This window comes from Elephantulus edwardii, unplaced genomic scaffold (assembly GCF_000299155.1).
Source record: "Elephantulus edwardii isolate Elephantulus edwardi_28Jun2011 unplaced genomic scaffold, EleEdw1.0 scaffold00079, whole genome shotgun sequence".
Taxonomy (NCBI): domain Eukaryota; kingdom Metazoa; phylum Chordata; class Mammalia; order Macroscelidea; family Macroscelididae; genus Elephantulus; species Elephantulus edwardii.
The window spans coordinates 14,236,050-14,260,014 of NW_006399829.1; the positions used below are offsets into that span (position 1 = coordinate 14,236,050).

General features: G+C 37.6%; 1 pseudogene; it reads left to right on the forward strand.

The window, feature by feature from the left end:
• The first annotated feature begins 11,035 nt into the window (after positions 1-11,035).
• On the forward strand, positions 11,036-12,163 carry LOC102870811 (annotated as a pseudogene).
• Positions 12,164-23,965: the final 11,802 nt, after the last annotated feature.

Sequence of the window (23,965 nt, forward strand, 5' to 3'; positions counted from 1 at the left end):
CTATTCAACTCTTTAGTATCTTGAATTCTTCCTTGTGCTTTGGCTTCTCTGTGCTCCAGTGCAATTTTCAGAGTCTCTTCTGACATCCATTTTGGTCTTCGCTTCCTCTTCTGTCTTTGCAATGACCATTTTCACTCTTCCTGGAGAATACCCTTGATATTCCCCCACAACTCATCTGGTCTTCCCTCATTAGTGTTCAAGGCCTCTAACTTGTTCCTGAGATAGTTCTGAAATTTAGGTGGGATAGACTCAAAGTGTATAAAATCATTATTTTACAATGAAGATGAGGATCGAAGCCAGGCAGAGGGTGGAATTAAAGGAGTGAGGATGAGGGAAAGGATGTTAATCTTAGGGTTGCACAATTCTATGTGTGGGTGAGATGAATCAAATGGGAATAATTTTCTGTGAAAAACAATGTATTCAAACTTTGTAAATAAGTGAGAATAAAATTTTTTAAAAAGAGACAAAAGGAAAAAAAATAAAATGACTGGAACAGTCCATTGACCGGGAACTACCAGAAATTCAAGCAGGTTTCAAAAAAGACTTTGGAATAAAGGAGAATAGGGCTAATATCTAATGAATCCTGGCAAAATAAGAGAATACCAGAGATATGTTTAGTTTTTTGTTTGATTGAGTGTGTGGATCATATTACTTTCTGGAGAACATTGAGAAGAATGGGAATTCCAGAATGTTTAATTGGCCTATGTGGAAACTACACATAAACCAAGAAGCAAGTAGTCATTAGAATAAAATCAAGGAGATACTGCATGGTTTAAAATCAGGAAAGGTGTATGTCGAGATTGTGCCTTTTTTCCATATCTGTTCAGTACTTATGCTAAGAAAATAATTCTAAGGGAAGGATATGCTATGAAAAAGAATGTACAACAAGTTTTGTGAAATTCGCATATAAATCAGTATAAAATAAAAGAAAAGAAAATATCATTTTAAAAAAAGAAACCTACTGGAAAAAAAAGAAAATAATTCTAAAACCTGGACTCTATAAAGAGGAGTATCAGGATAAGAGGAAAACTCATCAACAATGTATGTTATGCAGATGACACAGTCTATTGGTTGTAAGTGAAGAGGATATGACTTTGTATGCTGAAACCAATGAGGACTTGAAGTATTAAGAAGATAAAGAACTATAGCCTTTACTATGGATTACACCTTAATATTAAAAAACAACAAAACAACACAAAAATTCCTCACAACTTGACCAATTGGCAATATCAGAACAGATGGGGAAAATACTGACATTGTTAAGGATTTAATTTTATTTGGATTCAAAATTAACACTAATGATACAGTTGTTGTCATTGTTAGGTGCTGCCAAGTCATACATTATCCTTTGAACAACGATCCTATGAACAACAAATCTAAAACCTATTGTATTCTGCACCATCCTTATTATACCCTAGACATTTGTGTCCATTGCCCCAGTCATTGAATCCACTTTGTTGAGTCTTCTCTTTCGCTGCCTCTCCACCTTTCAAAAAATGTTGTCTCGTACTAAAGATTAGCCTCTTCTAGCAACATGCCCAGTGTATGTGTTAGAAGCTTCGCTAAGATGTATTGCATCTGCTTTCAAGGGCACTTTTGTTTTCAAGAACTCTGTGATTTTCAATTGCTTCATATGCATATGAATGTTGGACAATGAATAAAGAAGATCAAGGAGAACTGATGCCTTTGAATTGGATATTGGTGAAGAATAAAGGAATATACCATGGTTTGTCAAAGAATAGCAAATCTGTGTTCTAGCAAGTGTAACAATGACAAAACTTAAAAAGCAAGCCTACTGAAAGTTTATCTCACATACTTTTGGCTGGCTCTCAGGAGGTGCCAGTCCTTGGCAAAAAAGAGATCCTGGTTAGAAAAGTAGAAGATCAGCAAAAGAAAGAAGACCCTCAACTGGATAGATTGGCACCTTGACAATTACACGGGTTTGGGCATGACAGGTATGAGGATGGAGCAGGAAAGGGTAACTTTCTGATCTGTTGTTAATAGGGTTGCTATGAGTAGGAGTCAATTCGATGCCGCCTAACAATGATAACTATATGCATCAAATGGACATTAACAATGCACTAAATTGGATAGGAAACTTATGGACCAGTGAGTTTATATTAATGAGAGAAAATCAACTTGGGAAAGGAAGATAAGAACGGTTTCAGGACTCAATAATTTAATTGATGTCATGGAATTATACAAGTAGAAACTGAGTTGTATACAATCTGCTGCCATATAGTATCAACAACAACAATAAAAAAGAATAAAATAAATTATGAGAAAGAAAATAGACCAAAGCCACAGATAGGCAAGGGAGTAGAGAGGAAGTTCCCACTCACTTGCTTTAAGTGTGGCTATGAAGGACACTTGGCCAAGGTGGCTCACATCAGGTCCTCGTGGCAGACAGGACTGACAGTCCCCAGCTCCCAGCTGGAAACAAAGGAGGACACTTCAACGATTTAGATCCTCCCAGAAGAGCTGTGGGTGAGCATTAACATTACTGGTAAGTATATTCATTTTCTCCTGGACACAGAGCCTATTAATTGGTCCTAAAAGCCTTCTGAGGTCCCAACTCTTCTCACTATTTCTTAGTTGTTGGAATGGACGGAAATCCTCATAAGCAGTTCCTTGCTTCACCTCTACCTTGCATGTGAGCTCCCAAGTTGTAAAACAACCCAGTGGTAGATGGAATTTCCTCCAGGACTTAAGAACAGTAAATGACTTAGCTGAGCCTCTACATCTTGAGGTTCTTAACCTCTACACTGTAATAGACAAAGTGCTAGTCTATAGGCCTTTTATTGTAAGAACCACCTTCCCTCTGTAACTTGGTTTGTGCCACTATTAGAACCTCTACTCAGAATATTATTGCTTTTTAGCTTTTGACTCATGTATTTTAACTTGTTAGTTAAATTTGTGTCTTCTAGGCTCCAACACTTCCATGATACATCTTCAAGGATATGAACATGTACGGCTAAGCACAATTGATAACAGTGCATCTAAATTCCAAAATCAATCTCCATAATATTCTATGTGTTTCCTACTGCCAAAGGGGCCCTTTAGAGTAGTGAGAGAAGATCTTCACCCTGAAACCCACAGCGTCCCTTTTCAGCAGGAAGTAGCTAAGAGAATATGCCATCCCCTTTTCCTTATGAATCAGGGTGAAGTCTCTCTCAGGGAGGAGTGATAGGGAATGGCAAAGGACACACTGACAAAGGAGATTAATCAGAACTGACTTTGACAAGCACTGTGGCAATTGGACAATTAAAACAGACATTGGGGGGGGAGGAAGAACGAACTGGGGAGGAGGGTAGAGAAAACAGTGCAAGAATGAATGAATGAAAACCCAAAATCTATGTAAATGTTCATTAAAACTAATAAAATTTAATAATACTTTAAAAAAAAAGAAAATAGACCAAAAGAAATGATAAATATGTTGACTTAAAAATTAAGTTAAAAATAAAAAATTAAACTTCCCCTCTCCCCAATAAGATCTTACTTTTGAATTGTCTGCTGGCAGACAATAATCTTTCTTCTTCTTCTTTGTTTCTTTCTTCTTCTTGGCAATAATCTTTCTTCTGCTTTTTCCTGACCTGGCAGTTATCTTCCTCCTCTTTACTTTAATTTTGGCAAGACAAGTTATAACTTGTCTTGCCAAAATTAAAGTGAAAACATTGCCAAATTAAAGAAAGGGAGGTTGTAGAGCTAAGATGGATAAGAAAAGTCTTTGTTGATGTTTTAAGGTCTCTTGTCATGCTGAACTATGAATGTTTTTGTCATTTCTTCTGAGATTACCAAAAGGAACATTTGATTACAAATTTATGTTTTGAATGGTACATTTTTCTCAAGTTGTCTGTTCCTTTCTTGATACTCCACTGTCTATGTCTTATCATTCTCTCATTTTTATTTTTTCTAGTTTTCTTTGTTTTTTCTAAGGTGATCTTGAGCACTATTTTAAATTACTTTAGATCAATTCTCCCTTGTAATTGTGTCAACACTCATGCCTCTTTTATAGAAAATATTCCTGAGCTTCAGGCAAATTCCAGTAAGGCTGCAATTTTTTGCCTAGGAGTAGCTAGCCAGCTGTTTCAGTTATCTATTGCTGTGTAGCTAACCACTTAAACAGTGGCTTAAAATAACACTTTGCTTTTTATGGTTCTTTCGTTTGGCTGGGGTATTTCTCTGTTGGCTTTGCTTGGTCTTACACATGGTCTGCATTCTGCTGGGGGGTTAGTTGGTCTGGGAGATCCAAAATGGCCTTATTCATAGTCTAAGAGTTGGTGTTAGCTGTTGCTCAAGTTGTCTCTCTTTTATCCTTCAATGTTTTTCATCTTTCAGCAGGTGAAACTCACTCTCTACATAGTAGTATTCTTGCAGTGTTCCATGAGAACAACAGTGGAAGTTTCTCAAAGCCTAAGAATTTATTATGTAATGTCCCTGTTGCTACTTTTAATTGACCGAAAGAAATTTAAAAAGTGGTCAAATTTAAAGTGTGAAGAGGTAGACCCTAGTCTTGGTTGAGGGAATAATAAAATCATAATCCAAACAGGACTAACATGGGGTGGAAGAAGAATAGGAAAAGAGTGGATAGATAATGAACTCTGCACTGGAACAGATGGAGTATCTCTCTGAAAGGAATATATGATACGGCATCATATGCATGACAACAATCTGGAAGAAGAGGGTATTGTGAAATGGACAGGGGAAGAGGTAAGGGAGGGAAAGGAAGGGAAGAAACTGTGCAATAATAAGTGGAAACCCCCCCCCCAACAACACACTACCTTGCATACTAGAAAAGGAGGAATTTGTGGCCATTTTTTGCAATCTTTCACATCAAGTTTATAGAATTTTTCAGATTTGTGTTAAAACTCCAATTCATGTTATCCTTGTAGGATAGAAACCTAAATTGAACTTCTTCTGTGGTTCATTTGAAGAAACACACTAAACTAGGGGCAAGCAAAACAACAATGTGTGGAGGGCTCTGAGAACAGCCCTTCCTAAAGAAAGCCTGTATAAAAATCCTCTTAATTTCTAATAACCTCATACTTTTATACCACCAATGGGAGTGAGAGCTATCAATTTAAAATAAAGTTCTTTGTTTAAGATTTTGGTAACCAGCTGTAGATGACCCCTCTGTAAACACTGCATTAAGTTGCAGTGCTTATTATTACATTGTGATATCTGACCAGGAAATATATTTTAACCTTTTGTTATAGTTATTTGGGGAAAAAAATCCCAACTCCCCAACTTCTAAAATTAGTGTCTCTGAACTCTTGAAAGAATCATAGTTAGAAATGTAGTTTGGGAGTCATGTGAATTGAGATTTGACATTTAGATTTTCTACTTTTTCTATTTGAGCTTTACAATTTTTTTTTAGCCTTACATTCTTATTGCTGCAAAAGTATTATTAAGACAAATCTCTTGTGAGATTTAAGCTCATTTTATCAATTCCATTCTGCTTTCCATTCCATTCCATTCCACCCCACCCCACCCCACCCCACCCCGTTCCACTCCGTTCCGTTCGGTTCCGTTCCGTTCGGTTCCGTTCCGTTCCGTTCCGTTCCGTTCCATTCCATTCCATTCCATTCCATTCCATTCCATTCCATTTCTCTATGGCAACCATATGATTCAGCAAATTACAGGTAACATGAAATCCTCCTATGATGCACTGTAAATTTATGTGCCCTGGTAAAGTAGTGTGTAACATGCTGGTCTGCTAATTGAAAAATGAGTAATATCCTGCAGTAAAGATTTACAGCTTCAGAAACCCAATGGAGGATTACTGTGACTTGGAATAGATTCAGCAACAGTGTGTTTATATAGTTTTGGTTCCTGTGAATTTAAAAATATTTAGAGCTGAGATGATCCTAATGGAACTCAGAGGTGGCAAACTTAAAGAAAATAAAAGGCTAATTCATTGAGGTCAGTGAAAATGTCAGGTTGGGGGGGAAAAATCCTAGTTGAGTCCTTCAAAAGGAATAAGAGCAGAGTGAACAAGTATGGAAGGCTGAGTCCAGTATGACCTCTACAAACTTTGTAAAGGGAAATTGCCTCCATCAGTAATATCCACAGTACCAAACAAATAGCTACAAGGCCAGACAAAGCCCTCCCCCTTGCCATGCTCCTCTACCTGCTTCTAATCATTGGGTCCTATGTTCATTGCAAATTGAGTCAGACTTTGTTACTCACAGTGGTGAGATGTATTAATGAAATAGGTTGAGGGATGGCTAGATAAAGGATATCTTACAGTCAAAGTTCAGGTTTAGTCCAGCAGTCTCAAAGTTCTAATTCCTCAATTAGTTAGGACAGCTTCTTAGTCAACAAGTGAAAGTCAAACCTCTGGTTTCTTGAATCATTCAGCAAGCTTTTTCTCATAGCTGTCACAATGCAGTAATTCCTTTAATTGTCCAGAAAGTAGACCATTTAAAACTGTCTCTTTCTCCAGGGCTTCATCAAGTTATGCTTTGCCAGAGCTTCTCTACAGTCTGGCCAGCTCTCTGTCTTATTTTGGCCTCATAGCTGTTGATGATGTAGAAGATGCTGATCAAGGTGAACTACGTATCTGCAGTTGAGGGAGGTAGAGATCATGTGCTCAGAAGGGGCAAAGACAATGGCTTACAAAAGCCATTTTCAAAAGACCGAACTCCACAGCCCTTAACTGGAAATGTCAGCTTCCACAATTACCAGAGCCTGAATATTTAACTTGTAGTCCAAACCATGCTGTTTTTACTTTGGTTGTCTCTAAGGAAAACTCTGATGGCACCACTTCCAAGACTTGTTTGTTCTTGAAAGCCATACATCTTTCTTTGTCTTCTTTTTTCACAGTTCAGCTTTCACAGGCATATGAAGCAATTGAAGATATCATGGCTTGTGCCAGGCACACATTAGTCTTTATAGTAACATCCTTGCTCCTATCACTTTAAAGAGAGGATTTGGGTATAGGTTGGTTTTTGGTTTTTTTTTTACCTTAGATTTTAGCGAGTGCAATTCATCATTGAGTTTCTTTACTGTTGCTTTCATGAGCATTGATTGTATATTCAAGGAAAATGGAATTCTTCAGTCTTTTCCACATCTTGCATGATGTTGTTTATTGGTTTAGTAGTGAGCAATTTAGTTTTATTTATGTTGAGCTATAATCCAGAATGAAAGCTGTACTATTTGATCTTCATCATTACGCACTTCAAGCCTTCTTATCTATTAACAAAGTTGTATCATCTTCATATTACACATTATTAATGAGGGGAATGGTCAGATTTTGTCCATTCAATGATTTATTGCAAATACTTTGATTTTTTAAAATAAAATTTTATTTTAACAAATGTTTATAGAGAAGTTAGATTTTCATTCACTGATTACTGCACATTTTACCCCCTATCCCTCCCTTCCCCTTACACAGTTCACTTAAGAAAAAAAATTATTATTGAATAATTACCTATCCTCCCTTTTATTCCCCGTCCTCTTTGTGATGATGTAACTCTCATTCTGGGCTGTTGTGCATGTGTAATGCCTAATCATATATTCCTTTCAAACAGTTCTTTCCTTCATCTAATTCCAACACAATGGTCATTATCTATCTCTCATAACAGACCTGCTTTCAAACAGTGATGCTATGCAATTTATTGCTTAATTATTGACAATAGCAAAGAGATGGAAGCAGCTCAAGTGTCAATCAACAAACGAATGGGTAAAAAGCTATGGTTTATTCATACAGTGTAATACTATGCAGCTACATAACATGGGGGACCCTGGAGGACATCACGCTGAGTGAAATATCTCAGTTGCAAACACCATTTTAAAAAAATTTTTTTATTTTATTTTAATGAACATTTACAGAGACTTGGATTTCTATTCATTCATTGTTGCACAACAAATACCTTTTAAGGAAATGAAAACTTTGACTTTATACATGAACCTCACCACACATGAACTGAGTTGACTACATCTGTAGTCAATGAAAGTATCATTGAAGAAGCTGAATACCAGCAATCAAAAGCAGGCCCAGTGCTGACTGTGAAACAGACCATCAATTACTCATGTGTAAGTGAAAAATTTCTTAAGTACAAGGAGAAGAGTGGTGGTAGAGCTATGGTTTCTGGTGGACAACAGACTCCTTTATTCTGCCATTCAAGTACTTTAGCCTTGATCACTGCTGTCTACATCATGTGAAGAAGTTTTAATTTCTTAAGCACAAGGGGAAGATGCATGGTAGAGCAGTGCTTTCTGGAGGGAATCAATCATCCCACTTGAGGCCCAAGACATTTTGGGCCTCAGGCCAAGAGGGGAACTCCAATATACAGGCCCTTCACAAAACATTGCCATACCTTGGGACATTGTATAGTTACAACAGCCTAATATGCACTAAGAAAAGACTCACATAATGTCAAGAAAACAGCAGTCTGCCCCAGTCATCATGAAAAAACAAAATAACCTCTCTCCTAAAAAAACAGATCCAATGAATACCCCAGATAGAGAGAACCAGAAGAAATATGTTGGTGTGGAGTTATTAGAACAGCCCCAGAAGAAGATGCAAATGATGGAAGAAACATTGGAAGGCATTAAGGGATCAAATTACCCCAGAGACAGTGATCTAGTAGAATTATATTAATGAGGAGCAACTTGAACAACAATGGAAGAAAATGCAAAAGATGGAAGAAAAAATTGAAACTATAGCTAAAGAGATATAAGAACTTACAAAATCACAACAAGACAGAGAGGATAAATCTAACACAGTAACTGGAAATAACAGAAAAGTATGAACATGTAATTCAGAATATTAAGACCAAATTGGCAGAAGTGTTCGACATGCTGGTGAGACAAAAAAGTAGCACTGAGGAGATGGAACAGAGTCAGTGAGCTGAAAGACAAGAGCTTCACTGGTAACAGAAGAAAAGTCAGAAATGAGATATAAAAAAAACGAAAAAACAACAACAACAACAAAAAACCAACGTTAGAATCATGTGGGATGACAACAAAAGGAACAACATACATATAACTGGAATTCCAGAACATGGGAGTGACAGGGAAGTCACTGAGAAAATTGTGTGAAAAAGTACTAGAAGAAAACTTTTTAGGTATTTTGAAGAATGGGGAAATCCACATTGAAGAAGTACAGCAAACACCAAATAGACTAGATAAAAAAAAAAAAACCCACAAAAAAACCCCTAAAAATTTAAGACATATCATAGTAAAAATCTCCAAATTAAAAGATAAGGATAGAATACTAAAAGCAGTGCAAGAAAACAGTCACCTATAAAGGGGAAACAATTAGATTAAATTCTGATTCTCAGCAGAAAATATGCAAGCTAGAAGACAGTGGGATGGCATATACAGAAAGTTAAAAGAAAACAATTGCCAGCTAGGGATCCTGTATCCAAGGAAGCTCTTCATCAAATATGAAGGAGAAATTAGATCCTTTGTACAAAAGAAGGACTTTAAGGAATTTGTGAAAACAAGACCAAAACTACAAGAAATTCTAAGTGAAGTCCTTCACTCAGAAGGAGGGTATGGGAAAATGGATCATAACAACCAGAAACAATAGAAAAAGAAACTTGGCAAAATGGCAACAGTAAAACCTGGCCTGACAATAATAATGCTTAATGTGAATGGACTAAGTGTGCTAATTAAGATAGAAAGAATAGCAGAATGGATAAAAACCAACCAACCAATCAAACCAAACAAAGTCCATTAATATGTTGCCTACAAAGGGACACATCTAAGAAATGGAGAGAGACAGACTCAAAATAAAAGGCTGGGGTGGGGGTGGGGGGAATATACCAAGCAAATGGCATCCATGAAAAAGCAGGAGTGGCAATAAGAATCTTTGATTAAATAGACTTCAGGGTGAAAACCAAAATAAAAGATAAGGAAGAGAACTATATATTTATTGTACAAGTCTGTCATTTGTTACTTAATTTCTGATAAAATAGACTTCAGGGTGAAAACCAACATAAGCGATAAGGAAGGTAACTATATAATGATTAAAGTCACAGTAGGTCAAGAAAATATAATCTTGGTCAGCATTTATGCACCAAATGACAGATCTGCAAAATATACAAAACACCTTTTAGAGAACTGAAGAAAAAAAAATAGACAGCACCGCAATAGGGGCTTTTAATATACCCCTTTCACCAAAGGATAGGTCAAGTAAAAAGAAACTTAACGAAGATTCAGAAGATCAGATGTGGTGTTCTTCATGTAGACCTGTTTCTCCTATTGTTTGCTCATAATATGTTGTTGTTGTTATTTGCCATCGAGTCACTTGCGACTCATAGCGACCTTATGTACAACAGCCCTAAACCCTGATCTGCCCTGTGCCAATGTCATTGTCTCTGATATGCTCACCCCAATTACCCCAGTCACTGAATCAATCCACCTCATAGAGGGTCTTCCCCTCCTGTGCTGTCCCTCCACCCTCCCAAGCATGATGTCCCTCTCCAAGAACTGGTCCCTCCTTGCAACATGTCCAAAGTATGTCAGATGAAGCCGCAGAATCCTTGCCTCCAAGGAGCAGCCCGGTTTAACCCTTTCCAGGATGAACCTGTTTGTTTTCTTAGCAGTCTATGGTACATTCAATACTCTTCACCAGCACCACAGCTCAAAGGCATCAATTCTCCTTCTATTCTCCCTAGTCATATAGATTGAACACATGGTGAGAAGGTACAGCCATGACACACACTTCTGATTTTATACCATAGAGTATCCTCTTGTGATGACTGCTCTTTGGTCTTTATATAGGTTAGATTCTTCATGAATACATTTAAGTGTTCCGGCATTCTTTTTCTTCTTGAGTCAGCCAACTTAAACTTGTGGATGTATTCAGGATACTTCACCAAACTAAAACTCAATTCACTTTTTTCTCAAGTGCTGATAGTACATTCTCCAGAACTGATCTTCTGTCAGGACACAGAACAAACCTCAGCGATTTTTTTTTTTAAATAAAAATTGAAATCATCTTGTGGGAAGAGGTGAAGCAGGCGCTTTTGGCTTGGCGCGGCCTGCTGCAATCCGTGGAGGAACGCACCGCCGAGCCACCATCATGCCTGGGCACTTACAGGAAGGCTTTGGCTGCGTGGTCACCAACTGATTCGACCAGTTATTCGACGACGAATCGGATCCTTTCGAGGTGTTGAAGGCGGCAGAGAACAAGAAAAAAGAAGCCGGTGGGGCCGGCGTTGAAGGCCCCCGGGGGCCAAAAGCGCAGCTCAGGCCGCAGCCCAGACCAACTCTAACGCAGCAGGCAATCAGCTGCGTAGAGTCCCAGAAGGACCACAAGAATCCGCTGCCCCCCAATGCTGGCGTGATTGACAAGAAGGAGGAGACGCAGTCACTCGTGGCGCTTAAAAAAGAAGGAATCAGACGGGTTGGAAGAAGACCTGATCAACAACTTCAGGGAGAAGGGAAAATAATTGATAGAAGACCAGAAAGGCGACCACCCCGGGAAAGACGATTTGAAAAAACACTTGAAGAAAAGGGTGAAGAAGGAGAACTTTCAGTTGATAGACCAATTATTGACCGGCCTCTTAGAGGTCGTGGTGGTCTAGGAAGAGGTCGAGGAGGCCGTGGACGTGGAATGGGCCGAGGAGATGGATTTGATTCTCGTGGCAAATGTGAATTTGATAGGCATAGTGGAAGTGATAGATCTGGTCTGAAGCACGATGACAAATGTGGAGGTAGCGGATCTCAAAAGTGGGGAACTGTCAAAGATGAATTAACTGACTTGGATCAATCAAATGTGACTGAGGAAACACCTGAAGGTGAAGAACATCCAGTGGCAGACACTGAGAATAAGGAGAATGAAGTTGAAGAGATAAAGGAAGAGGGTCCAAAAGAAATGACATTGGATGAGTGGAAGGCTATTCAGAATAAAGACTGGGCTAAAGTAGAATTTAATATCCAAAAACCAAATGAAGGTGCTGATGGACAATGGAAGAAAGGATTTGTTCTTCATAAGTCAAAGAGTAAAGAGGCTCATGCTGAAGACTCAGTTAAGGACCATCATTTCCAGAAGCCAGCAAATGTTATAACGTCTCAGCTGGAGATGAATTTTGGAGACCTTGGCAGCCCAGGACGTGGTGGGCGTCCCAATCGTGGCAGCAGGACTGATAAGTCAAGTGCTTCTGCTCCTGATGTAGATGACCCAGAGGCATTCCCAGCTCTGGCTTAACTGGAGATGCCATAAGACAACCCTGGTTCCTTCGCGGACCCTCCTCTTTGAGGCTTTGCATGCTTAAGGATCCCAAACAACTACGAAATTTTTAAAAAAGACTGTCATTCATACCATTCACACCTAAAGACTGAATTTTATCTGTTTTGAAAATGAACTTCTCGTGCTACAAAGAAGTAACAAATATGGTAGTCAGTTTTTGTATTTAGAAATGTATTGGTAGCAGGGATGTTTTCATAATTTTCAGAGATTATGCATTCTTCATGAATAGTTTTGTATTGCTGCTTGCAAATACACATTTCCAAACTTGAAATATAGGTGTGAACAGTGTGTACCAGTTTAAAGCTTTCACTTAATTTGTGTTTTTTGATTAAGAATTTAGATATTCCCCCAATTACAAAGTGGTTTTAAATATTGAACCTAATAATCAGTTTTAATATCTGCTTTCCATTTTCACACATGGTCAGCTAAGACATGTAAACTTGATTTGTCAAATTTTATGCTGTGTGAAATACTAACTATGTATTTAAAAAAAATTGAAATCATGAAAAATATCTTTTCAGACCACAATGTTATAAAATTAGAAATTAACCACAGGAAAGGTTACAAAACCACCCATGTGGAAACTAAATAACTCTCTGCTAGAAAATGATTGAGTTATGAAAAAAATAATGAAATAAAAATGATTCCTTGAAACTAATGAAAATGAAAATATAGCAAAACCTCTGGGATGTAGCTAAGGCAGTTCTCAGGGGGCAGTTAATAACAAATATGGTATCAGGATCAGAGGAAGACTCAACAATTACCTTCAGTATGCAAATGATACAACACTCCTTGATGAAAGTAAGGGGGGGTTTAAACACTTGCTGCAACAGTTTAAACACTGCACCTTCAATATAGATTGTATATCTCAATATCAAGAAAAGTGAATCAATAGGCAACATCATGATAGATGGAGAAAAGATTGAAACTATCAATAACTTCATATTTCTTGGATTTAAAATCAATACACTTTGTACCATCTCTCATGAGACAAGGAGACATATTGCACTGGAAAAGTCTATAGTCAGGGTCCTCTGTAAATTATTGAAGAGCAATGATGTTACTTTGAGGACTAAGGCTTTTCTATCACTTGATATGTATCTGAGAGATGGACAGTGAATAAGGATGACAGAAGAAGAATTGAAGCCTTTGAGTTGTAGTGTTGGAAAAAAGTACTGAGTATCTCATGAACCGCTAAAAGAACAAGTAGTTATGTCTTGGATAAGGTGCAGTTAGAGAGCTCTTGGAGCCAAAGATGATAAAGCTTGGTCTCACATACCTTGGGAATGTTGCTAGGAGAGGCTAATCCTTGGAAAAGACATCAGACTTGAGAAGGTGGAAGACAGTGAAAGAGAGGATGACTTTCAACTAAGTGAACTGACACAGCAACTGTAGCAAAGGGCTCAAGTGTATCAGAAATTGTGAGTATGGCACAGGATAGAATAGGATTCAGATCTGTGTTCATTGGCTTGCTATGAGTCATACTTGACTAGAGTTTCACCTAACAACAATAACAGTAAGAAGTGATCAGATGCATTGTTCTTCTTCATGTAGACCAGTTTCTCAGATTGTCTGCTCATCATATAGACTGAATAAATGGTGAGAAGGTACAGCCATGACACATACTTCTCCTGATTTTAGACCATAGAGTATCCTCTTGTGATGACTGCTTTTTGGTCTATATATAGGTTAGAATCTTCATGAACACGTATAAGTGTTCTGGAATTCCTTTTCTTCTTAGTGTTACCCATAGCTTATTATGGACCACATATTAAAATGTCCTTGATCATTAGTAAAACACAGATAAACATCTATCTAGTATTCTCTGCTTTTGGCTGAAATCTACTCAACATCAAATCCTCATTATTTGTCCTTATCTGATTCTGGCACTAGCCCAGCAGTTCTATGTCTTATGCCTATGTACATCTTGTATCTTTATTGACATTTTGTTTCACCTATTGATAAAATTTATCAGCTCATCTAAGGTTTGGTCATTAATGTTGAATGCATCGAATTTATTGTTGAGATTATCTCTAAATTCATATGGGATATACTTAAGGTATTACTTTGGTTTTCATTGACTTATATTTATTTTATTCAGTTTTTTCTTACATATAAAAAAAAAACCCTCTGATAATCTGTTCTAAAGTTGACCCCTGGACTTGTTCTGATTTTTTACACCATTCTGAATTCTCCATTGTCTGTTTCTACTCATGTCATTTATTTGATTGCAGTGTATTCCATAAAGTTTATATGTACAGTCGCTATCTAGAAAAGTATTTATAATGACTAAGTTGTTGGTTTTGCAAAATTCTATCATGTCTATCATGTGATTTCCAGTCCCATTTCTACCACTATGGTCATAGTTTCCAACTACCAAGCCTATCTGCTGGGAAAATGAGAAGGTCAGTGAAAGAGAGAAATACCCCAAACAAGATGGATTGACACAGTAACTACCACAATGGTCCTGATCAGGACAGAGATCTCAAGGATGGTGTAGGATTGTGCAAGGTTCAGATCTATTGTTACATATGATTGCTGTGAGTCATAGTCAAATCAACAACATCTAACAGTACAATCCTTAGTTTCTAACTTTTGTTGTTGTTGTTGTTATGTGTCGTTGAGTCACCTGTGACTTATAACGACCTTATATCCTAAACCCTGCTCTATCCCATGCAAATCTTAATGTCTCCAACACACCTATCTCCATTACCCCAGTGACTGAATCAATACCCCAGTGACTGGATCAATTCACTTCATTGAGCGTCTTCCTCTCCTACACTGTCCTTCCACCCTCCCAAGCATGACGTCCCTCTCTTAGAATTGATCCCACCTTGCAACATGTCCATAGTATGTCAGATGAAGCTACAGAATCCTTGCCTCTAAAGGAGCAGCCTGGCTTCACCCTCTCCAGAACAAACTTGTTTGTTCTCCTAGCTGTCCATGGTATATTCAATACTCTTCTCTGGCACCACAGCTCAAAGCCATCAATTCTCCTTCTATCATCCCTAGTCATTTTTCAGATTTCTGATGCATAGCAAGTAATTGCAAAGACCAGGACCTGTATCAGGCACACCTTAATATTGAGATTGACATCGTTGCTCTTCAGTACTTTCTTTGGCGAGGTTTCTGATAGCAGACTTTCCCAGTGCAATTTGTCTTTTTATTCCTGGCTGCTGGTACCAAGAGTGTTGATGTGGAGCCAAGCAAACTGAAGCTGTTAAAATTCTCAATCTCTTCAATTGGCCCAGTAGTGAGAATCGTTGTTTTCTTGTTGTTGAGCTTCAATCCATATTTAAGGTTGCAGTCTTTAGACTAGCAGATATGGTAACTGAAGCTGAGCCCTCAAGTATGGAAACATATAGGAGAAGGAACAGCTGTAAGCAGACACTAGTGACTGGAACATGGAATATTAAGAACCGTGAATGTAGGGAAATTGGATATGGTTAAGAAAGAAATGGAACATATAAATATTGACATACTAGGTATTGCTGAAATAAGATGGAGTGGCATGGGACATTTTGAGTCAGAGGATCATTTGATCTATTATGCTGGAGACAAAAAGGTGAAGAAAAATGGGATTGCCTTCATAATTAAAAAAGTAATTTCTATATCCATCTTGAAATAGAATGTTGTGAGTGACAGGATAGTAGACATACACATACAAAGAAGTCCAGTGAATCTCAACATCATTGAAATATACGTACTGACAATCAAAGCCAAAGAAGAGGAAATAGAAGATTTCTACCAACTTTTGAAGTCAAAGATTGATCAAACATGCAATCAAGATTCATTAATAATAATGAGTGACTGGAAAGCAAAAGTTGGGAAAGAGAAGAAGGCTCAGTAGTTGGAAAACATGGATTTGGTGACAGAAATGAAGCTGGAGATAGATTGATGGAATTTTCCATAATCAATGACTTATTAATTGTAAAACACATTTATAAGAAACATAAATGCAGGTTATACACATAGATTTCACCTGATGATATGCATAGAAATCAGAGTGATTACATCTCTGGAAAGAATCTCTGGAGAATCTCAGTATCAGCTGTGAAGACTAGGCCAGATGCTGATTGTGTAACGGACCACCAACTACTCATATTCAAGTTCACGCTGAAGCTGAGGAAAATGAAATCAAATCCACAGGAACCAAAATTCTACCTAGAGTCTATCCCATTGGAACCTTTTTTGTTGAGTATTGCAATCACTAGTAATTATTTTTGCATCTGGATTGAGTGTATGATCAATCAACTTTAAACTGCAGAAGTTGGTACAAAGTCTCAATTTCTTCATCTCTGGCATTAGTAAATTGTGTATAAATTTGAATAATCATCATATTAACTATTCTTTCTGGCAGATATATGGACATTTTTCTACCACTGAGAGGGTTGTGCTTCAGGATAGATGTCCAAATGTTCTTTTTGATGATGACTGCAATGCTGTTCTTCACTTTGCTGGTGTGGCATGAATCAAGTTGAGAAAAAACAGCTGCACTTGTCCATTAAAAATGGAATGTGGAATGTACAAAGTATTAGTCTAGGAAAACTGGAAGTCATAAAAAATAAAGTGGAAGGCATAAATATTGGGAGTTAAGGGGGACAAGAGTTAAGTTTGTGGTCGAAGAGCTAGAACTCCAAAAGTATAGTATCCCTGGGGACTTGAAAATATGCATAGAAGGACTTGACGTTTTCTGTGATGTCTGTAAGCGGTGATTATCAATCAGTTTTGCTGGCTTATGACCAGTTCTTGGGATCCCATATATCCCTAACCTCTGGCCCTGAATAACATGGGGGAACTGAGGTGGTTAAGATAGATTGACAACATAACAAAAGGACAGGGATTAGATCTACAGACAGAATCTTTCTGCCACATAATCACCATGTGATTTTTTGGCATGTCCCTTTCCTCCCTGGGACAGTTTTCCACAATTGTCAAGTAGGATTATGCTGACCTTATGAGGTTATAAGGATTATATTAAAAATAAATGAGATAATGTCTACTAATCCATCTTTGAGATAGAGTAAAAACTGGCTTATTTAATAAGTTAGACAAAGGTTGGCATTTAGATTGAATTCCTAAAAGTTGGTGAATGAGGGTAAAAGTAATTTCAAATCATCAGAGCAAGCTTCTAACCAAACAAAACCCAAAGCAAACAAACACACAAACAAAAAAAAATCCACGTCGGTCAAGCCAAATTCATCTGAGAGAACTGTTATCTCAAGTATAAACCTAGAAGCCAAAGGGTGGCTCCAACTAACGGTAACAGAAGTAAAGAAATCTGAGGGCACAAGAAGGTGTTTGGAAGTAGTTGAAATTATATTCCAGGAAGATGTTTTCCAAAACCTCAGGGCCTCCTTTGTCTGCCTCTGTCTTCAAATGAATCTTGGACGTATGAATTAATTGTATGGCATAGGTGGTGCTGTATGATTTAGAAAGTCAGAGACAAGGAAGAGAAAGTAAAGTGTTTTTCAAATACGCAGAGATTTCTCATAACAAAGGAACTAAGCAACCTTTCTGCTTGCAGCTTATTAGAATGTTCTTAAAAGTAGATTCTTATCCGGCCTTCTCCCTGTTAGTTGTTGTTAGGTTCCATCGAGTTGAGTGAGACTCATTGAAAACCTGTGAAAAAATAGATCTGAATACATCTTCACACTTCCTGACACACAAGTACCCATTTCGGCAGTCACTGTGTCAGTCCACCTGATTGAGGGTCTTCTTCTCCTTCGCTGACGTCTACTCTTCGAAGTATCATGCCCCTTTCCAAGGAATAGCCACTTCTAGCAACAAGCCTAAAGTATGTGAAACGAGGCCTCATCATCCTTGCCTCCAAAAAGCACTCCTGCTGCACCCGATCCAAGAAATATTTATTCTTTTCTCAGTCCACTGTTCTTCTCCAATACTGTAGCTCAAAGCCATCAATCCTTCTTGTGTCCTCCATACTCATTATCCAGCTCTCAGATGCATATCAAGTAATTGGAAAGACCACAACCTGACGCAGATGCACCTTAGTCCTCAACCTGGCATCACTACCCTTCAATAATTTGGAGAGGTTCCTATCTTCAGACTTTCCTAGTACAATGTGTCTCTTTGTTTCCTAACTGCTAGTACCAAAGGGCCTTAATTGTGGATCCAAGTAAGATGAAGTTGTTGACAGTTTCAATCTCTTCCCCATCCAGTATGATGTTGCCTCTTGGTCCAGTGGTAAAAATCTTTGTTTTCCTGAGATTGAGATACAATCCATATTCAAGCTACATTCCTTGATCTTCTGCAACAAGTGCTTCAAGTCCTCCTCACTTTCAGCAAGAAAGTGTATAATCTGTATAATGCAGGGTTATTCATGAGTCTCCTCCAGTCCTGATGCCACATTCTCTTCATAGTGTTCAGCTTCTTGAATAATTTTCTCAGTATACAGTTTGAGTAGGTATGGAGAAAGAATACTACCCTGACACAGTTCTTTCTTAATTTTAAACCATACAGTGTTTCCCTGCTCTGTTCGCACAACAGCCTCTTGGTCCAGATACAGGTTTTGCATGAGCACAATTCAATGCTCGGGGACTCCCATTATTGAGGTGAGGGCAAAGCTAAAGCCTGGTAGGGAGAATTTTTATTAGGAAGTAAAAGTGTGTTCTGGGCATTAAAGAATCTGAAATAGATTTTTTTTTTTTTGTCCTTAGGCAGACCAGATTAGTATCTTGATACTTACAATGGAAATATTAGGAGGACTCTATGGAGGACTCTATGTGAAGTTGATTTCCTGAAATCAGACCCCAAAAGTGATATATACCTGTAGGCAAATTCTTGGATATGTTGTCAGGATGACAAGCTGCAAAGGAGTGAAACAAATAGGATTGAGAAGAAAGAAATGTTGAAAGAATTGAATTTTAAAATAAAAAGAGAATATTCTCATCATTTCTTAAGCTGAAAGAACTGACAATTGTAAGCCTTGAGGTGCAACGCTTAAGGATAAATTTTTCGGAGAAGAGAGTGTGAATCTCGAGTTGGATCTGGAGTACTTGACACAACCATACAAGGCTTATTTGTGAAACAATAAGCCAGTTTATATTTGCCTTGGTACAAGTGGGCTGAATTATCAAATTAGAAGTCAGCATCTATTGCTCTTAGTGGGGAGTTTTTGCTTTTTTTTTTTTAATTATTATTAAATTAGTTTTAGTGAACATTTACAGAGATTTGGGGTTTTCATTCATTCATTGTTGCACTGTTTTCTCTACCCTCCTCCCCAGTTCATTCTTCTTCCCCCCCCCCGAATGTCTGTTTTAATTGCCCAATTGCCACAGTGCTGTCGAAGCCAGTTCTGATTAATCTCCTTTGTCAGTGTGTCCTTTGCCATTCCCTATCTCTCCTCCCTGAGAGAGACTTCACCCTGATTCATAAGGAAAAGGGGATGGTGTATTCTCTTAGCTACTTCCTGCTGAAAAGGGACGCTGTAGGTTTCAGGGTGAAGATATTCTCTCACTACTCTAAAGGGCCCCTTTGGCAGTAGGAAACACATAGACTATTATGGAGATCGATTTTGGAATTTAGATTCACTGTAATCAATTGTGCTTAGCCGTACGTGTTCATATGCTTGAAGATGTATCATGGAAGTGTTGCAGCCTAGAACATACAAATTTAACTAACAAGTTAAAAGTACATGAGTCAAAAACTAAAAAGCAATAATATTCTGAGTAGAGGTTCTAATAGTGGCACAAATCAAGTTACAGAGGGAAGGTGGTTCTTACAATAAAAGGCCTATAGACTAACACTTTGCCTATTATAGTGTAGAGGTTAGGAACCACAAGATGTAGAGGCTCAGCTATGTAATTTATGGTTCTTAAGTCCTGGAGAAAATTCCATCTACCACTGGGTTGTTTTACCACTTGGAAGTTCGCATGCAAGGTAGAGGTAAAGTAAGGAACTGCTTATGAGGTTTTCCATCCATTCCAACAACTAAGAAATAGTGAGAAGAGTTGGGACCTCAGAAGGACCAATTAGTAGACTCTGTGTCCAGGAGAAAATGAATATACTTACCAGTAATGTTAAAGCTCACCCACAGCTCTTTAAATAAAAAGTCATTAAATAAAAAAAATCTCTTATAGCTTAGAAAAAGGAATGATGTGGTTTTGAAGGGATGATTTGTGTGTTATCATTGTTGTTAAATTACATCGAGTTCACTCATAGTAACTCCTTGAAAACAGATCAAAACCTTGCCTATCAATCCCTGGGAACTTCTTTTCCCCTGTCTTTAATGTGACTTGAATTTCTTCCTTCATTATCATTGCTTCTTGACAAGTTCTATATAAACAAGAGCAAACTATAAAACAAACAATAAAATACTCAAGAATATATGATAATTTTTTTAAAAAGTCAAATCCATAAGCTATCTGACATGGGATAGTGGATAGCGTATCTACCTGTCAGCCTAACAGACTTTTGGAATTTAGTTATTGTGTCAGGCCACCAGGTCAGAGTTTGTACTCATCTGAGTGGTCACTGAGGCTCCAAAATGTGAACCAGGCCATGTATATTACCTATTCTGTTCTAAGAATACATCAAGGGATGAAGGCAAAGTTTCTGCTGGCATCAGAAGAGCCTAGGCCAGTTTGTGTGGCTAGTATCTTTTCCAGTCCAAGGTATGGACGCAGGTAGGGGACCTAATAACAGATGTATAGTGTGAAGAAGAGTCATTGGAAGCACGTGTGACATCTACTTCCTAAACAACATGCCTCTAGAAACTCTATGAACTTTGATAAATGACGATAGTTACAGAAAGGCTTCAGGCTTTTTGTTCATTGTGTCACTATGAGTTGTGCTCGACTCGACTACAATCAATAACAACAACAACAGTGCGAAGAGTCAGTCACTGCTAATCTAGTATATCTAAGAACAGCACACACTGTAGAGGGTCTACTGCTCCAAATGTGGCTGCAGAGTGTGCAACATATTTGGTATAATGTAGAATCTACTTGAACACCCAACTCCTGCCTCCTTCTAACTAATATGGCTCCATAAAACAGCCTCATAATTTTTTACCTTAGTCTTCTCTAAACTATGCTCTGGTTGTGTTGTTGTTGTTTTGTGCTATCCAGTCGCTGTGCTGTGCAGTTTTTTAATAAACATTGTCTCAATATTTTATATGCAGGTTCCTTAGTATTTGATCAGTCTCTCTGTACTTAATATTTCCCAACATCTCCTTCTATTTCTGACAGAGTATCTTACTCAGTCCTCATCCAAGGGCTCCTTTTTTACTCCCCATGAATCCTCCAGTAAAATTTAAAAACAAGGACTGTTTAATTAGTGTGTTATACCAAGAGTGTTTTCCACAGTAACTCATTTAGGGACCCGTGTTCATAGATCTCAGACAAATTTAGGATGAATAGTCAGTCAACTTTGCTAGGAAAGGGAATATTTATCACTATTTTTTTAAAAAAACTTTGTATTGTGATTTGAGTGAAAGTTTATGAGAGAGCTCATTCTTTATTAAAACATACAATCTTGGTCCTTCATTTAATCTTGAGCCACATTTACTAAATATCCCCAAATCTACTCCATTATTTTAAAAAGGTATAGATTAAAAACTGTTGTTCAAATGCTCTCTCTTTTTTCCAAATGTCATAATAGTAACAAAAAAATTTGGTTTTTTGTGCTGTTCATTGCTGACTCTATCAGATTTTCAGAGGCAGTAAATTGCACAAGAGGAGATTATCCATCCTCTCGCAGAGCAGCTGATGGATTCGAATCATGTGCCTTTGGGATTGCAATGCAGTTTCTTACTAATAGACCATCAGAGCTCCCTAATAATAAGAGTAATAATCAGTAAATGCAACAGTGTTGATTTCCAAAGTTAGTATTGATTGATGTGAGAGAAATATGTCACAGATGAATTCTTTGTGTACTGTACTAAACAGTTTTCATGTATTCTCTTTCAATCTTCACTCTAGCACTATTATGTATATATAATGCATATATTAGGTATATCTTTTATGTATAGATTCTTATTTTCACCAGTGATGGTATTGAGATGTAGAGATTAAGTGACTTTCTCAAACTGATATAGCTAATAAGTGGCAGAACTGACACTGAAATCTTAACAATTGACTATAAAAGCTTGAAAACTTAATTATATATCATATTAATGGCCAAATAACAATAAAATCAAGAAAGGTGTACATGAGAATGGTATCTTCTCTTCATACCAATTATATATGTACACTGAAAAAATCATTTGAGAAGGTAGGCCATATGTGGCACTGAAATTTTAGGAAGACTTGTCAACAGCCTGCATTATGCAGATGACATAACCTTACTTGTTGAAGGTGAAAAGTATTTGAAACGTTTGCTGCTGAAGATCAAAGAATACAACATTCAGTATGGATTGCATCTCAACATCAAGAAGACAAAAATCCTCACCACTGGACTGATAAGCAGCATCTTAGAAATGGAGAAAAGATGGAAATGATCAATAATTTCATTTTACTAGGATCACAAGCAACACCATTGGTACCAGCAGTCAGGAGATTAGAAAATGTATTACACTGGCAAGTCTTCTGTCAGGAATCTATCCAAAGTGGTGAAGAGCAATGATATAACTTTGATGACTAAGGTGCACCTGATTCAGGTCATGGTTTCTTCAATCCCTTGCTATGCATCTGAGAGCTGGACAATGAATAAAAATGACAGAAGAACTGATACCTTTGTGTTGTAGTATTGGAGAAGACTACTGAATATTCCATGGACTGCTAAAAAAAATAAACAGATAAGTCTTAGAAAAAGTATGCTAGTATGCTTCTTGAAGGTAAGGATGGCAAAGCTTTGCTCATTCACTTTGCATATGTTACTAGGAGAGGCTATTCCTTGGAAAGGGATATCATACTTAAAAAGGCGGCGGGCAAATGAAAGAGAGCAAGACCCTTAATGAGATGGATTGACATAGTGACTGCAGCAATGAGATCAAATATGTCAGACATGATGAACATGGAAGAGGATAAGACAGGGTTAAGATCTACTGCTCAGATCTTAAAAAAAAAAAAAAAAAAGAAAAAGATCTGCTGCTCATAGGGTTACTATGAGTCATACTTGACTTTACGGTTCCTGGCAATAACAATGACAATGGAGCCAAATGGAGCTCTGGTGGCCTAGTGATAACAACTTGTGCTATCAACTTAAAGGCACATAGTTCAAGTCCAATAGCAGATCCATGGGAGAAAGATAAAAGATCACCTCTTGAGTGATTTACTGCCTCTGAAAATTTGCTAGAGTGTCAGCTATCAGTTGGTTACCCCTTGACAGCATATAACAATAATAACAACAACAGCAAGGTGCCAAAAGAAGTACATGAGTAAGCATCCTAATGTGTTGAAAATTAGAAGTTATTACACTTAAAACTCTTATTGATCTTAAAGCAGAAGTTGTCTAACTCTCCAGGATATTTTCCTTTTATTTTTATTAAATTTTATTACTTTTTTAATCTTTTTTAAAAAATATTTTAATTTATTTGTTTTTCATTTCAATGAACATCGACAAAGATTTTGGAATTCCATTCATTCATTGTTGCACTATTTTCTCTACCCTCCCTCCCCCAGTTCGTTCCTCTTTTTCCCCCCCTTGAAAGTCTGTTTTAATTGTCTCATTGCCACAGTGCTTGTCAAATCCAGTTCTGATTAATCTCCTTTGTCAGTGTGTTCTTTGCCATTCCCTATCACTCCTCCCTGAGAGAGACTTCACCCTGATTCATAAGGAAAAGGGACGGCGTATTCTATC